The sequence below is a fragment of the Petromyzon marinus genome, unplaced genomic scaffold (assembly GCF_048934315.1).
Source record: "Petromyzon marinus isolate PM22_M1 ecotype Great Lakes invasive population unplaced genomic scaffold, UKy_Petmar_22M1.pri1.0 PM_G_Scaffold_2, whole genome shotgun sequence".
NCBI lineage: Eukaryota > Metazoa > Chordata > Hyperoartia > Petromyzontiformes > Petromyzontidae > Petromyzon > Petromyzon marinus.
The window spans coordinates 930,120-943,904 of record NW_027422761.1 but is presented as its reverse complement, the minus strand read 5'-3'; positions in this window follow the sequence as shown (position 1 = coordinate 943,904).

Genomic DNA, 13,785 nt, shown 5'->3' with positions numbered 1-13,785 from the left:
TAATAAGCCTATTTATTGAGCCTATTTAATAAGCCTATTTAATAAGCCTATTTATTGAGCCTATTTAATAAGTCTATTTAATAAGCCTATTTAATAAACCTATTTAATGAGTATTTAATGAGCCTATTTAATCAGTCTATTTAATAAGCCTATTTAATACGCCTATTTAATAAGTCTAAGTTGCTGAAATAAGCCTATTTAATAAGCCTAAGTTGCTGAAAAGCCTATTTCATAAGTCTAAGTTGCTAAAATAAGCCTTTTTAATAAGTCTAAGTTGCTGAAATAAGCCTATTTAATAAGCCTAAGTTGCTGAAATAAGCCTAATTAATAAGGCTATTTAATAAGCCTAAGTTGCTGAATAAGCCTATTTAATAAGTCTAAGTTGCTGAACTAAGGCTATTTAATAAGCCTAAGTTGCTGAAATGAGCCTATTTAATAAGCCTAAGTTGCTGAAATAAGGCTATTTAATAAGTCTCAGTTGCTGAAATAAACCTATTTAATAAGCCTAAGTTGCTGAAATAAGCCTATTTAATATGCTTATCTAATAAGTCTAAGTTGCAGAAATAAGCATATTTCATAAGCCTATTTAATGAGCCTAAGTTGCTGAAATCTATATTTAATAAGTCGATTTAATAAGTCTAAGTTGCTAAAATAAGCCTATTTAATGAGGCTATTTAATGAGCCTAAGTTGCTGAAATAAGCCTATTTAATAAGCCTAAGTTTCTGAACTAAGGCTATTTAAAAAGGTCTATTTAATAAGTCTAAGTTGCTGAAATAAACCTATTTAAAAATGCTATATAATAAGCCTAAGTTGCTGAAATAAACCTGATTAATAAGGCTATTTAATAAGCATAAGTTGCTGAAATAAGCCTATTTAATAAGCCTACGTTGCTGAACTAAGCCTATATAAAACGGTCTATTTAATAAGTCTAAGTTGCTGAAATAAACCTATTTAAAAATGCTATTTAATAAGCCTAAATTGCTGAAATAAACCTCTTTAATAAGGCTATTTAATAAGCATAAGTTGCTGAAATAAGCCTATTTAATAAGCCTAAGTTGCTGAAATAAGCCTATTTAATAAGGCTATTTAATAAGTCTAAGTTGCAGAAATAAACCTATTTAATAATGCTATTTAATACGCCTAAGTTGCTGAAATAAGCATATCTAATAAGCCTAAGTTGATAAAATAAGCCTATTTAATAGGCCTATCTAATAAGTCTAAGTTGCAGAAATAAGCATATTTCATAAGCCTATTTAATGAGCCTAAGTTGCTGAAATGTCTATTTAATAAGTCGATTTAATAAGTCTAAGTTGCTAAAATAAGCCTATTTAATAAGGCTATTTAATAAGTCTAAGTTGCTAAAATAAGCCTATTTAATAAGGCTATTTAATAAGCCTAAGTTGCTGAAATAAGCCTATTTAATGAGGCTATTTAATGAGCCTAAGTTGCTGAAATAAGCCTATTTAATAAGCCTAAGTTTCTGAACTAAGCCTATTTAAAAAGGTCTATTTAATAAGTCTAAGTTGCTGAAATAAACCTATTTAAAAAATGCTATTTATTACGCCTAAGTTGCTGAAATAAACCTGATTAATAAGGCTATTTAATAAGCATAAGTTGCTGAAATAAGCCTATATAATAAGGCTACGTTGCTGAACTAAGCCTATATAACAAGGTCTATTTAATAAGTCTAAGTTGCTGAAATAAACCTATTTAAAAATGCTATTTAATAAGCCTAAATTGCTGAAATAAACCTGTTTAATAAGGCTATTTAATAAGCATAAGTTGCTGAAATAAGCCTATTTAATAAGCCTAAGTTGCTGAAATAAGCCTATTTAATAAGGCTATTTAATAAGTCTAAGTTGCAGAAATAAACCTATTTAATAATGCTATTTAATACGTCTAAGTTGCTGAAATAAGCATATCTAATAAGCCTAAGTTGATAAAATAAGCCTATTTAATAGGCCTATCTAATAAGTCTAAGTTGCAGAAATAAGCATATTTCATAAGCCTATTTAATGAGCCTAAGTTGCTGAAATGTCTATTTAATAAGTCGATTTAATAAGTCTAAGTTGCTAAAATAAGCCTATTTAATAAGGCTATTTAATAAGTCTAAGTTGCTAAAATAAGCCTATTTAATAAGGCTATTTAATAAGCCTAAGTTGCTGAAATAAGCCTATTTAATGAGGCTATTTAATGAGCCTAAGTTGCTGAAATAAGCCTATTTAATAAGCCTAAGTTTCTGAACTAAGCCTATTTAAAAAGGTCTATTTAATAAGTCTAAGTTGCTGAAATAAACCTATTTAAAAAATGCTATTTATTACGCCTAAGTTGCTGAAATAAACCTGATTAATAAGGCTATTTAATAAGCATAAGTTGCTGAAATAAGCCTATATAATAAGGCTACGTTGCTGAACTAAGCCTATATAACAAGGTCTATTTAATAAGTCTAAGTTGCTGAAATAAACCTATTTAAAAATGCTATTTAATAAGCCTAAATTGCTGAAATAAACCTGTTTAATAAGGCTATTTAATAAGCATAAGTTGCTGAAATAAGCCTATTTAATAAGCCTAAGTTGCTGAAATAAGCCTATTTAATAAGGCTATTTAATAAGTCTAAGTTGCTGAAATAAACCTATTTAATAAGCCTAAGTTGCTAAAATAAGCCTATTTAATGAGGCGATTTAATAAGTCTATTTAATAAGCCTATTTAATACGCCTATTTAATAAGCCTATTTAATAAGCCTATTTAATAAGCCTAAGTTGCTGAATAAGCCTATTTAATAAGCCTAAGTTGCTGAAATAAGCCTATTTAATAAGTCTAAGTTGCTGAAATAAGGCTATTTAATAAGCCTAAGTTGCTGAAATAAGCCTATTTAATAAGCCTAAGTTGCTGAAATAAGGCTATTTAAAAAGTCTAAGTTGCTGAAATAAGCCTATTTAATAAGCCTATGTTACTGAAATAAGTATATTTAATGAGCATAAGTTGCTGAAATAAACCTATTTAATAAGTCTAAGTTGCTGAAATAAGGCTATTTAATAAGTCTAAGTTGCTAAAATGAGCCTATTTAATCAGCGTAAGTTGCTGAAATAAGCCTATTTAATAGGCCTATTTAATAAGCCTAAGTTGCTGAATAAGCCTATTTAATAAGCCTAAGTTGCTGAAATAAGCCTATTTAATAAGGCTATTTAATAAGTCTAAGTTGCTGAAATAAACCTATTTAAAAAGCCTACTTTGCTCAAATACGCCTATTTAATGAGGCTATTTAATAAGTCTATTTAATAAGCCTATTTAATACGCCTATTTAATAAGCCTATTTAATAAGCCTATTTAATGAGCCTATTTAATAAGCCTATTTAATAAGCCTATTTATTGAGCCTATTTAATAAGCCTATTTAATAAGCCTATTTAATAAGCCTATTTATTGAGCCTATTTAATAAGTCTATTTAATAAGCCTATTTAATAAGCCTATTTAATGAGTATTTAATGAGCCTATTTAATCAGTCTATTTAATAAGCCTATTTAATACGCCTATTTAATAAGTCTAAGTTGCTGAAATAAGCCTATTTAATAAGCCTAAGTTGCTGAAAAGCCTATTTCATAAGTCTAAGTTGCTAAAATAAGCCTTTTTAATAAGTCTAAGTTGCTGAAATAAGCCTATTTAATAAGCCTAAGTTGCTGAAATAAGCCTATTTAATAAGGCTATTTAATAAGCCTAAGTTGCTGAATAAGCCTATTTAATAAGTCTAAGTTGCTGAACTAAGGCTATTTAATAAGCCTAAGTTGCTGAAATGAGCCTATTTAATAAGCCTAAGTTGCTGAAATAAGGCTATTTAATAAGTCTCAGTTGCTGAAATAAACCGATTTAATAAGCCTAAGTTGCTGAAATAAGCCTATTTAATATGCCTATCTAATAAGTCTAAGTTGCAGAAATAAGCATATTTCATAAGCCTATTTAATGAGCCTAAGTTGCTGAAATCTATATTTAATAAGTCGATTTAATAAGTCTAAGTTGCTAAAATAAGCCTATTTAATAAGGCTATTTAATAAGCCTAAGTTGCTGAAATAAGCCTATTTAATGAGGCTATTTAATGAGCCTAAGTTGCTGAAATAAGCCTATTTAATAAGCCTAAGTTTCTGAACTAAGGCTATTTAAAAAGGTCTATTTAATAAGTCTAAGTTGCTGAAATAAACCTATTTAAAAATGCTATTTAATAAGCCTAAGTTGCTGAAATAAACCTGATTAATAAGGCTATTTAATAAGCATAAGTTGCTGAAATAAGCCTATTTAATAAGCCTACGTTGCTGAACTAAGCCTATATAAAACGGTCTATTTAATAAGTCTAAGTTGCTGAAATAAACCTATTTAAAAATGCTATTTAATAAGCCTAAATTGCTGAAATAAACCTGTTTAATAAGGCTATTTAATAAGCATAAGTTGCTGAAATAAGCCTATTTAATAAGCCTAAGTTGCTGAAATAAGCCTATTTAATAAGGCTATTTAATAAGCCTAAGTTGCTGAATAAGCCTATTTAATAAGTCTAAGTTGCTGAACTAAGGCTATTTAATAAGCCTAAGTTGCTGAAATGAGCCTATTTAATAAGCCTAAGTTGCTGAAATAAGGCTATTTAATAAGTCTCAGTTGCTGAAATAAACCGATTTAATAAGCCTAAGTTGCTGAAATAAGCCTATTTAATATGCCTATCTAATAAGTCTAAGTTGCAGAAATAAGCATATTTCATAAGCCTATTTAATGAGCCTAAGTTGCTGAAATCTATATTTAATAAGTCGATTTAATAAGTCTAAGTTGCTAAAATAAGCCTATTTAATAAGGCTATTTAATAAGCCTAAGTTGCTGAAATAAGCCTATTTAATGAGGCTATTTAATGAGCCTAAGTTGCTGAAATAAGCCTATTTAATAAGCCTAAGTTTCTGAACTAAGGCTATTTAAAAAGGTCTATTTAATAAGTCTAAGTTGCTGAAATAAACCTATTTAAAAATGCTATTTAATAAGCCTAAGTTGCTGAAATAAACCTGATTAATAAGGCTATTTAATAAGCATAAGTTGCTGAAATAAGCCTATTTAATAAGCCTACGTTGCTGAACTAAGCCTATATAAAACGGTCTATTTAATAAGTCTAAGTTGCTGAAATAAACCTATTTAAAAATGCTATTTAATAAGCCTAAATTGCTGAAATAAACCTGTTTAATAAGGCTATTTAATAAGCATAAGTTGCTGAAATAAGCCTATTTAATAAGCCTAAGTTGCTGAAATAAGCCTATTTAATAAGGCTATTTAATAAGTCTAAGTTGCAGAAATAAACCTATTTAATAATGCTATTTAATACGCCTAAGTTGCTGAAATAAGCATATCTAATAAGCCTAAGTTGATAAAATAAGCCTATTTAATAGGCCTATCTAATAAGTCTAAGTTGCAGAAATAAGCATATTTCATAAGCCTATTTAATGAGCCTAAGTTGCTGAAATGTCTATTTAATAAGGCTATTTAATAAGTCTAAGTTGCTAAAATAAGCCTATTTAATAAGGCTATTTAATAAGCCTAAGTTGCTGAAATAAGCCTATTTAATGAGGCTATTTAATGAGCCTAAGTTGCTGAAATAAGCCTATATAATAAGGCTACGTTGCTGAACTAAGCCTATATAAAAAGGTCTATTTAAAAAGTCTAAGTTGCTGAAATAAACCTATTTAAAAATGCTATTTAATAAGCCTAAATTGCTGAAATAAACCTGTTTAATAAGGCTATTTAATAAGCATAAGTTGCTGAAATAAGCCTATTTAATAAGCCTAAGTTGCTGAAATAAGCCTATTTAATAAGGCTATTTAATAAGTCTAAGTTGCTGAAATAAACCTATTTAATAAGCCTAAGTTGCTAAAATAAGCCTATTTAATGAGGCGATTTAATAAGTCTATTTAATAAGCCTATTTAATACGCCTATTTAATAAGCCTATTTAATAAGCCTATTTAATAAGCCTAAGTTGCTGAATAAGCCTATTTAATAAGCCTAAGTTGCTGAAATAAGCCTATTTAATAAGTCAAAGTTGCTGAAATAAGGCTATTTAATAAGCCTAAGTTGCTGAAATAAGCCTATTTAATAAGCCTAAGTTGCTGAAATAAGGCTATTTAAAAAGTCTAAGTTGCTGAAATAAGCCTATTTAATAAGCCTATGTTACTGAAATAAGTATATTTAATGAGCATAAGTTGCTGAAATAAACCTATTTAATAAGTCTAAGTTGCTGAAATAAGGCTATTTAATAAGTCTAAGTTGCTAAAATGAGCCTATTTAATCAGCGTAAGTTGCTGAAATAAGCCTATTTAATAGGCCTATTTAATAAGCCTAAGTTGCTGAATAAGCCTATTTAATAAGCCTAAGTTGCTGAAATAAGCCTATTTAATAAGCGTAATTTGCTGAAATAAGGCTATTTAATAAGTCTAAATTGCTGAAATAAGCCTATTTAATAAGCCTAAGTTGCTGAAATAAGCCTATTTAATAAACCTAATTTGCTTAAATAAGCCTATTTAATAGGCCTATCTAATAAGTCTAAGTTGCAGAAATAAGCATATTTCATCAGCCTATGTTGCTGAAATAAGTATATTTAATGAGCATAAGTTGCTGAAATAAACCTATTTAATAAGTCTAAGTTGCTGAAATAAGGCTATTTAATAAGTCTAAGTTGCTAAAATGAGCCTATTTAATCAGCGTAAGTTGCTGAAATAAGCCTATTTAATAGGCCTATTTAATAAGCCTAAGTTGCTGAATAAGCCTATTTAATAAGCCTAAGTTGCTGAAATAAGCCTATTTAATAAGCGTAATTTGCTGAAATAAGGCTATTTAATAAGTCTAAGTTGCTGAAATAAGCCTATTTAATAAGCCTAAGTTGCTGAAATAAGCCTATTTAATAAACCTAATTTGCTTAAATAAGCCTATTTAATAGGCCTATCTAATAAGTCTAAGTTGCAGAAATAAGCATATTTCATAAGCCTATTTAATGAGCCTAAGTTGCTGAAATGTCTATTTAATAAGTCGATTTAATAAGTCTAAGTTGCTAAAATAAGCCTATTTAATAAGGCTATTTAATAAGCCTAAGTTGCTGAAATAAGCCTATTTAATGAGGCTATTTAATGAGCCTAAGTTGCTGAAATAAGCCTATTTAATAAGCCTAAGTTGCTGAAATAAGCCTATTTAATAAGCGTAATTTGCTGAAATAAGGCTATTTAATAAGTCTAAGTTGCTGAAATAAGCCTATTTAATAAGCCTAAGTTGCTGAAATAAGCCTATTTAATAAACCTAATTTGCTTAAATAAGCCTATTTAATAGGCCTATCTAATAAGTCTAAGTTGCAGAAATAAGCATATTTCATAAGCCTATTTAATGAGCCTAAGTTGCTGAAATGTCTATTTAATAAGTCGATTTAATAAGTCTAAGTTGCTAAAATAAGCCTATTTAATAAGGCTATTTAATAAGCCTAAGTTGCTGAAATAAGCCTATTTAATGAGGCTATTTAATGAGCCTAAGTTGCTGAAATAAGCCTATTTAATAAGCCTAAGTTTCTGAACTAAGGCTATTTAAAAAGGTCTATTTAATAAGTCTAAGTTGCTGAAATATACCTATTTAAAAATGCTATTTAATAAGCCTAAATTGGTGAAATAAACCTGTTTAATAAGGCTATTTAATAAGCATAAGTTGCTGAAATAAGCCTATTTAATAAGCCTAAGTTTCTGAAATAAGCCTATTTAATAAGGCTATTTAATTAGTCTAAGTTGCAGAAATAAACCTATTTAATAATGCTATTTAATACGCCTAAGTTCCTGAAATAAGCATATCTAATAAGCCTAAGTTGCTAAAATAAGCCTATTTAATAGGCCTATCTAATAAGTCTAAGTTGCAGAAATAAGCATATTTCATAAGCCTATTTAATGAGCCTATGTTGTTGAAATGTCTATTTATTAAGTCGATTTAATAAGTCTAAGTTGCTAAAATAAGCCTATTTAATAAGGCTATTTAATAAGCCTAAGTTGCTGAAATAAGCCTATTTAATAAGGCTATTTAATGAGCCTAAGTTGCTGAAATAAGCCTATTTAATAAGCCGAAGTTTTTGAACTAAGCCTATTTAAAAAGGTATATTTAATAAGTCTAAGTTGCTGAAATAAACCTATTTAAAAATGCTACTTAATAAGCCTAAGTTGCTGAAATAAACCTGTTTAATAAGGCTATTTAATAAGCATAAGTTGCTGAAATAAGCCTATTTAATAAGCCTAAGTTGCTGAAATAAGCCTATTTAATAAGGCTATTTAATAAGTCTAAGTTGCTGAAATAAACCTATTTAAAAAGCCTACTTTGCTCAAATACGCCTTTTTAATGAGGCTATTTAATAAGTCTATTTAATAAGCCTATTTAATACGCCTATTTAATAAGCCTATTTAATAAGCCTATTTAATGAGCCTATTTAATAAGCCTATTTAATAAGCTATTTATTGAGCCTATTTAATAAGCCTATTTAATAAGCCTATTTAATAAGCTTATTTAGTGAGCCTATTTAATAAGTCTATTTAATAAGCCTATTTAATAAGCCTATTTAATGAGTATTTAATGAGCCTATTTAATCAGTCTATTTAATAAGCCTATTTAATACGCCTATTTAATAAGTCTAAGTTGCTGAAATAAGCCTATTTAATAAGTCTAAGTTGCTGAAAAGCCTATTTCATAAGTCTAAGTTGCTGAAATAAGCCTATTTAATAAGCCTAAGTTGCTGAAATAAGCCTATTTAATAAGGCTATTTAATAAGCCTAAGTTGCTGAATAAGCCTATTTAATAAGTCTAAGTTGCTGAACTAAGGCTATTTAATAAGCCTAAGTTGCTGAAATGAGCCTATTTAATAAGCCTAAGTTGCTGAAATAAGGCTATTTAATAAGTCTCAGTTGCTGAAATAAACCTATTTAATAAGCCTAAGTTGCTGAAATAAGCCTATTTAATATGCCTATCTAATAAGTCTAAGTTGCAGAAATAAGCATATTTCGTAAGCCTATTTAATGAGCCTAAGTTGCTGAAATCTATATTTAATAAGTCGATTTAATAAGTCTAAGTTGCTAAAATAAGCCTATTTAATAAGGCTATTTAATAAGCCTAAGTTGCTGAAATAAGCCTATTTAATGAGGCTATTTAATGAGCCTAAGTTGCTGAAATAAGCCTATTTAATAAGCCTAAGTTTCTGAACTAAGGCTATTTAAAAAGGTCTATTTAATAAGTCTAAGTTGCTGAAATAAACCTATTTAAAAATGCTATTTAATAAGCCTAAGTTGCTGAAATAAACCTGATTAATAAGGCTATTTAATAAGCATAAGTTGCTGAAATAAGCCTATTTAATAAGCCTACGTTGCTGAACTAAGCCTATATAAAACGGTCTATTTAATAAGTCTAAGTTGCTGAAATAAACCTATTTAAAAATGCTATTTAATAAGCCTAAATTGCTGAAATAAACCTGTTTAATAAGGCTATTTAATAAGCATAAGTTGCTTAAATAAGCCTATTTAATAAGCCTAAGTTGCTGAAATAAGCCTATTTAATAAGGCTATTTAATAAGTCTAAGTTGCAGAAATAACCCTATTTAATAATGCTATTTAATACGCCTAAGTTGCTGAAATAAGCATATCTAATAAGCCTAAGTTGATAAAATAAGCCTATTTAATAGGCCTATCTAATAAGTCTAAGTTGCAGAAATAAGCATATTTCATAAGCCTATTTAATGAGCCTAAGTTGCTGAAATGTCTATTTAATAAGTCGATTTAATAAGTCTAAGTTGCTAAAATAAGCCTATTTAATAAGGCTATTTAATGAGCCTAAGTTGCTGAAATAAGCCTATTTAATGAGGCTATTTAATGAGCCTAAGTTGCTGAAATAAGCCTATTTAATAAGCCTAAGTTTCTGAACTAAGCCTATTTAAAAAGGTCTATTTAATAAGTCTAAGTTGCTGAAATAAACCTATTTAAAAATGCTATTTAATACGCCTAAGTTGCTGAAATAAACCTGATTAATAAGGCTATTTAATAAGCATAAGTTGCTGAAATAAGCCTATATAATAAGCCTACGTTGCTGAACTAAGCCTATATAAAAAGGTCTATTTAATAAGTCTAAGTTGCTGAAATAAACCTATTTAAAAATGCTATTTATTAAGCCTAAATTGCTGAAATAAACCTGTTTAATAAGGCTATTTAATAAGCATAAGTTGCTGAAATAAGCCTATTTAATAAGCCTAAGTTGCTGAAATAAGCCTATTTAATAAGGCTATTTAATAAGTCTAAGTTGCTGAAATAAACCTATTTAATAAGCCTAAGTTGCTAAAATAAGCCTATTTAATGAGGCTATTTAATAAGTCTATTTAATAAGCCTATTTAATACGCCTATTTAATAAGCCTATTTAATAAGCCTATTTAATAAGCCTAAGTTGCTGAATAAGCCTATTTAATAAGTCTAAGTTGCTGAAATAAGCCTATTTAATAAGTCTAAGTTGCTGAAATAAGGCTATTTAATAAGCCTAAATTGCTGAAATAAGCCTATTTAATAAGCTTAAGTTGCTGAAATAAGGCTATTTAATAAGTCTAAGTTGCTGAAATAAGCCTATTTAATAAGCCTATGTTGCTGAAATAAGTATATTTAATGAGCATAAGTTGCTGAAATAAACCTATTTAATAAGTCTAAGTTGCTGAAATAAGGCTATTTAATAAGTCTAAGTTGCTGAAATGAGCCTATTTAATCAGCGTAAGTTGCTGAAATAAGCCTATTTAATAAGCCCAAGTTGCTGAAATAAGCCTATTTAATAAGCCTATTTAATAAGCCTAAGTTGCTGAATAAGCCTATTTAATAAGCCTAAGTTGCTGAAATAAGCCTATTTAATAAGCGTAATTTGCTGAAATAAGGCTATTTAATAAGTCTAAGTTGCTGAAATAAGCCTATTTAATAAGCCTAAGTTGCTGAAATAAGCCTATTTAATAAGCCTAATTTGCTTAAAAAAGCCTATTTAATAGGCCTATCTAATAAGTCTAAGTTGCAGAAATAAGCATATTTCATAAGCCTATTTAATGAGCCTAAGTTGCTGAAATGTCTATTTAATAAGTCGATTTAATAAGTCTAAGTTGCTAAAATAAGCCTATTTAATAAGGCTATTTAAAAAGCCTAGGTTGCTGAAATAAGCCTATTTAATGAGGCTATTTAATGAGCCTAAGTTGCTGAAATAAGCCTATTTAATAAGCCTAAGTTTCTGAACTAAGGCTATTTAAAAAGGTCTATTTAATAAGTCTAAGTTGCTGAAATAAACCTATTTAAAAATGCTATTTAATACGCCTAAGTTGCTGAAATAAACCTGATTAATAAGGCTATTTAATAAGCATAAGTTGCTTAAATAAGCCTATTTAATAAGCCTACGTTGCTGAACTAAGCCTATATAAAATGGTCTATTTAATAAGTCTAAGTTGCTGAAATAAACCTATTTAAAAATGCTATTTAATAAGCCCAAATTGCTGAAATAAACCTGTTTAATAAGGCTATTTAATAAGCATAAGTTGCTGAAATAAGCCTATTTAATAAGCCTAAGTTGCTGAAATAAGCCTATTTAATAAGGCTATTTAATAAGTCTAAGTTGCAGAAATAAACTTATTTAATAATGCTATTTAATGCGCCTAAGTTGCTGAAAAAAGCATATCTAATAAGCCTAAGTTGCTAAAATAAGCCTATTTAATAGGCCTATCTAATAAGTCTAAGTTGCAGAAATAAGCATATTTCATAAGCCTATTTAATGAGCCTAAGTTGCTGAAATGTCTATTTAATAAGTCGATTTAATAAGTCTAAGTTGCTAAAATTAGCCTATTTAATAAAGCTATTTAATAAGCCTAAGTTGCTGAAATAAGCCTATTTAATAAGGCTATTTAATGAGCCTAAGTTGCTGAAATAAGCCTATTTAATAAGCCGAAGTTTTTGAACTAAGCCTATTTAAAAAGGTATATTTAATAAGTCTAAGTTGCTGAAATAAACCTATTTAAAAATGCTACTTAATAAGACTAAGTTGCTGAAATAAACCTGTTTAATAAGGCTATTTAATAAGCATAAGTTGCTGAAATAAGCCTATTTAATAAGCCTAAGTTGCTGAAATAAGCCTATTTAATAAGGCTATTTAATAAGTCTAAGTTGCTGAAATAAACCTATTTAAAAAGCCTACTTTGCTCAAATAAGCCTATTTAATGAGGCTATTTAATAAGTCTATTTACTAGGCCTATTTAATACGCCTATTTAATAAGCCTATTTAATAAGCCTATTTAATGAGCCTATTTAATAAGCCTATTTAATAAGCCTATTTATTGAGCCTATTTAATAAGCCTATTTAATAAGCCTATTTAATAAGCCTATTTATTGAGCCTATTTAATAAGTCTATTTAATGAGCCTATTTAATCAGTCTATTTAATAAGCCTATTTAATACGCCTATTTAATAAGTCTAAGTTGCTGAAATAAGCCTATTTAATAAGCCTAAGTTGCTGAAAAGCCTATTTCATAAGCCTAAGTTGCTGAAATAAGCCTTTTTAATAAGTCTAAGTTGCTGAAATAAGCCTATTTAATAAGCCTAAGTTGCTGAAATAAGCCTATTTAATAAGGCTATTTAATAAGCCTAAGTTGCTGAATAAGCCTATTTAATAAGTCTAAGTTGCTGAACTAAGGCTATTTAATAAGCCTAAGTTGCTGAAATGAGCCTATTTAATAAGTCTAAGTTGCTGAAATAAGGCTATTTAATAAGTCTAAGTTGCTGAAATAAACCTATTTAATAAGCCTAAGTTGCTGAAATAAGCCTATTTAATATGCCTATCTAATAAGTCTAAGTTGCAGAAATAAGCATATTTCATAAGCCTATTTAATGAGCCTAAGTTGCTGAAATCTATATTTAATAAGTCGATTTAATAAGTCTAAGTTGCTAAAATAAGCCTATTTAATAAGGCTATTTAATAAGCCTAAGTTGCTGAAATAAGCATATTTAATAAGCCTAAGTTTCTGAACTAAGTCTATTTAAAAAGGTCTATTTAATAAGTATAAGTTGCTGAAATAAACCTATTTAAAATGCTATTTAATACGCCTAAGTTGCTGAAATAAACCTGATTAATAAGGCTATTTAATAAGCATAAGTTGCTGAAATAAGCCTATTTAATAAGCCTACGTTGCTGAACTAAGCCTATATAAAAAGGTCTATTTAATAAGCATAAGTTGCTGAAATAAGCCTATTTAATAAGCCTAAGTTGCTGAAATAAGCCTATTTAATAAGGCTATTTAATAAGTCTAAGTTGCAGAAATAAACTTATTTAATAATGCTATTTAATACGCCTAAGTTGCTGAAAAAAGCATATCTAATAAGCCTAAGTTGCTAAAATAAGCCTATTTAATAGGCCTATCTAATAAGTCTAAGTTGCAGAAATAAGCATATTTCATAAGCCTATTTAATGAGCCTAAGTTGCTGAAATTTCTATTTAATAAGTCGATTTAATAAGTCTAAGTTGCTAAAATTAGCCTATTTAATAAAGCTATTTAATAAGCCTAAGTTGCTGAAATAAGCCTATTTAATAAGGCTATTTAATGAGCCTAAGTTGCTGAAATAAGCCTATTTAATAAGCCGAAGTTTTTGAACTAAGCCTATTTAAAAAGGTATATTTAATAAGTCTAAGTTGCTGAAATAAACCTATTTAAAAATGCTACTTAATAAGACTAAGTTGCTGAAATAAACCTGTTTAATA